Source organism: Mus musculus, chromosome 2 (assembly GCF_000001635.26).
Source record: "Mus musculus strain C57BL/6J chromosome 2, GRCm38.p6 C57BL/6J".
Classification (NCBI taxonomy): Eukaryota; Metazoa; Chordata; class Mammalia; order Rodentia; family Muridae; genus Mus; species Mus musculus.
In genome coordinates, this window is record NC_000068.7 from 110,416,914 (window position 1) to 110,421,494 (window position 4,581).

Genomic DNA, 4,581 nt, shown 5'->3' on the forward strand with positions numbered 1-4,581 from the left:
AGACAAAGGCTTGGCATTCAGCCAGATCACACAAATGCAAAGTAGAAGTTGATTTCCATTCTGATCAGGTTGTGCTTGCAATAGATGTTACAATCCAGATTCTCCTTCAGCACAAACAAAAACAAAACAACAACAACAGAAACCAAATCAAAATAACATGATTCATTCAGCTTCAGGGAGAAAGTCCAGTCGATGCTCTCAAGTGAGTTCCTTATTCTTTGGGCTTGAGATTACTGTCCCCCTTGTCAGTATGCCCTCTGTCTCAGTCAGGGTTTCTATTCCTGCACAAACATCATGACCAAGAAGCAAGTGGGGAGGAAAGGGTTTATTCGGCTTATACTTCCATACTGCTGTTCATCACCAAGGAAGTCAGGACTGGAACTCAAGCAGGTCAGAAAGCAGGAGTTGATGCAGAGGCCATGGAGGGATGTTCATTACTGGCTTGCCTCCCCTGGCTTGCTCAGCCTGCTCTCTTATAGAATCAAGACTACCAGCCCAGAGATGGTCCCACCCACAAGGGGCCTTTCCCCCTTGATCACTGATTGAGAAAGTGACTTACAGTTGGATCTCATGGAGGCATTTCCTCAACTGAAGCTCCTTTCTTTGTGATATTTCCAGCTGTGTCAAGTTGACACAAAACTAGCCAGTACACCCCCTTTAGAAGAAGTTTGCTAACAATGACTAAAGGAAAGGTATAAAGACCAAGTTTTCTTCATCAGTAGTATTCCCAAAATGCTTGCAGAGACTTTACAGCAGATAACCTTGACCCTCTCAGTGCTGCCTGCTTACTATCCATTTCACAGATACCAATGGAGGAACCCTTCCTAATGAACACCCTGCATAATGACATCCTTCACACAGTGGCTTCCCTGCCACAACTTACAATGGGACCTGTGCTATTCAGACATTCAGTGCTTTCAGTAGCAGCCTTGGCTGGGTGCTCTTGAGCCCTGCTTTGTATCAGGATGGGATCACATGGACTGTAGTTTGTGGATAGTTCCTTAAGGAATTTTCATTTTAATTTCCTCCCTCTTGCTTCCTTTGTTCTTCTGAATATCTTTAGTGTAGAGTTAGACTTCATCTTTGTATTTATCATAGTTTTACATCTTGAACTTATTTCTTAATGACCTCCTTGACATGTCTGGATAGTTTAATTAATTAAATGATCATAAGTTCATTTCCAAATGGTCTTTATTATTCTTTTTTCCCACAAATAGGACTTTTTACTTGTCACTATTAAAAATCTGGATTTTACACTGATTCTTGGACTGGTGGTCCATATCCATCAGCTCGTTCAACCTTAGCACCCGTCTCGTCTCTAGCTGCTTTGCCAGAGCTGCCGCCTTCCCCATGCTGCTCCATGAGCTTGCCCAATTCAAATTTGGGTTTCTTCAGCATTTTTACTTTTCTAACAAAGACGTCATGAAGAGGATAAATGGACTGGCAAGCCTTTTCTATGTCTTTCCCAATGCTGTCTGGAATCAGTTTATTAACTACTTCCTTTAAGTCATTGGTCTACACCTCTCAGGTCATGATTTCTTCATCTTCTTCCGGATCTGGCAGACTTGCTGGTGCTGTACATAGGATGTCTTTCTTATCTGGTTGTTGCGTTTCTTAGTGAAGCCAACACAGAAAAGTCAGAGCAAATACATCAACATGATATCAACCTGAGCTTCAATCATGGTCTGCCACTTCTTGACCATGGAGCACATTTTGTCCCGGGTAAGATCCATACCAATTGGAAGTTAGTCAGACAGTTTTTGCCCTGAATGTCCTCGGTGATTAGCTTGAATTTTCTTTTTTTAAAATATTTTTATTAGGTATTTTCCTCATTTACATTTCCAATGCTATCCCAAAAGTCCCCCATACCCCCCCCCCACTCCCCTACCCACCCACTCCTACTTTTTGGCCTGGCGTTCCCCTGTACTGGGGCATATAAAGTTTGCAAGTCCAATGGGCCTTTCTTTCCAGTGATGGCCGACTAGGCCATCTTTTGATACATATGCAGCTAGAGTCAAGAGCTCCGGAGTACTGGTTAGTTCATATTGTTGTTCCACCTATAGGGTTGCAGATCCCTTTAGCTCCTTGGGTACTTTCTCTAGCTCCTCCATTGGGGGCCCTGTGATCCATCCATTAGCTGACTGTGAGCATCCACTTCTGTTTGCTAGGCCCGGCATAGCCTCACAAGAGACAGCTATATCAGGGTCCTTTCAGCAAAATCTTGCTAGTGTATGCAATGGTGTCAGCATTTGGAAGCTGATTATGGGATGGATCCCTGGATATGGCAGTCTCTAGATGGTCCATCCTTTCGTCACAGCTCCAAATTTTGTCTCTGTAACTCCTTCCATGGGTGGTTTGTTCCCAATTCTAAGAAGGGGCAAAGTGTCCACACTTTGGTCTTCGTTCTTCTTGAGTTTCATGCGTTTAACAAATTGTATCTTATATCTTGAATTTTGTAAATGCAACTTCATCATTCTGTAGATCGGCAAGGCTCACTTCAAACACACGACCCTTGAGGCTATCAGAGGCAATTTTGGTTCCTTGAGTCCTCGTGACTAGCATCTTCCCGATATTCCTAATATTGAACATGGCTGGGGCTTTCACATCGTACCAGTCTTTCTTAGAAAAATGGATCGACCACTTTCTTCTTAGCTCCCTTCTTGCCCAACCTTTCATCAGGCGCTTGTTCTTGCCGACCGCCATGGTGCCGACCAGAGAGTCAAAAGGCGGTCTTTATTATTCTTTCTCAATCTTTCATGCCCCTCCACATTTCTCTTTCTCCCACTACCTTCTTTCAATTCCATGGATTTATTATTTCCAATTTTTAGTATTATAATAGGTAAAACACAATATTGTAAATAAAGTCTGTCTCATTAGTTTTTAGACTTAGAATTTTTTACTAAGCAGGTTTTAGTGATGAAATTTTTATCTATCTATCTATCTATTTATCTATCTAAAATTGGGCTTATAAATTCCTCACAAACTTGTATGTTATATGTTCTCAGCCTCTGCTCTATCCTCCTTTGGTTGTATTTAAGTAGGAACCCTTGGCAGGACAGCATGCTAACTTTTATTTGTGGATATTTCTCTGATATTCCATTCCTTAAGACCCTTCTCCTTGCCCAGAGCATTATTCATGTCATTGTGCAAACATCATAAAATTATAGAAATTAATATTTCAAACAAAACATTTCCCTGGAGAAGGACAGAGAATGTGCCTTGGGAATTCAAAGAGAATATTTCAAAAAGCAACAGGATGGTACAAAATCAATAAATTTGATTAAATGAAATAAGATTAAAGAATCTCTTCTGAGTATAGTAAAGAAATAACTATGCCTCTCTGAGCTTGTGCCTTGCTTAGAGAAAAATACATGCAGTAGCCTTTTATATTCACTGGAAAGTAGCAGGAGAAACCCTGGATACCATGTGAGAGAGCAATCTGAATTACAGGGAAATCAAGAGTGACAAACTTAAGGTGAGCTGTTGGCCTTTTCATCCTGAAATTTAGAATTTAAAATAGTAACCTAAATAACATTGTTAGAATTCTAAGGGAGTAACATACTTCATTATGAGCTATTTTAATTGCAGAAACCTAAAGACATGTGATCATCTGTTTATCAGAACACTACGCATGGGATCAGCCGGCCTTTTATTTTAGGGAGTGTTTTGATTTTCTTAGTCAGGGAAGGCAAAGCTGAGACACAGCTCCAGACTTTGAGTGACCTGGCATCTCAAGGTATCTCCAACTAATGCGAAATCTTGTGGATGTGCAATGAACTGTTCAAGGAAGCTCCCAGAGCAGCGATACAGCAGGGCTCCTCCCTGGGTTAGTCATGTGGCTTCCCCATCTTATCAGGGGACTTTTACCAACCATTACTGGGACAGAGGAAGGCAGACTAGAGGATCCTAAAGATTTCTTCCAGTCTCAGAAGGACGTACAATATTTCATTCCATTACTCATGAGCCATAGCTTTTGAGAATGAGACCCATCTTGCCCCTCCCCACTTCACCTACCTAAGAAATTTTGGGAAGCATCCAGAAGGTAAAGGAGAACTGGGTAGTGGGGGCAGGAGGATAATAATGCCTACTTGTAAGCACTGTTGGAGCATACTTCCACTTTCATGGATCATAAACTGATGGAAATGACTGGAAATAAAGTGCTAGTGTCTCATTTTGAGAAAAGAAAAAAAGAGAAAAGCCACAGGGTTTTGACTCCTGAATTTCCAGAAGTGCAATTTGATTGCACTTGTACACAGTTCACGAGAGACAGAGCTAAACTTTGGGGTCAACAAGCTAAATTTGTAGCATAATTTTATCTATCTATCTATCTATCTATCTATGTAGTATTAATTATTTATTTACATTTCAAATGTTGTCCTACTTCCTGGTCTTCTTTCCATAAGATACTCACCATATCTACCTCCCCTTCACCTCTAACAGGGTTCTCTCCCATCCACCCACCCACTCCCACCTCACCCTTCTAACATCCCTCTTCTCTGGGGCATCAAGCCTCAGGGTCAAGCACACTGCCTCCCACGGAGGCCAGATAAGGCCTGGTAGATATATATAGCAGGGTACATT

The 4,581-nt window shown here is 41.5% G+C and overlaps 1 pseudogene; it reads right to left on the reverse strand.

Annotated features, from left to right (window-relative positions):
- Gm13935 (predicted gene 13935) lies at positions 1,209–2,727 on the reverse strand (annotated as a pseudogene).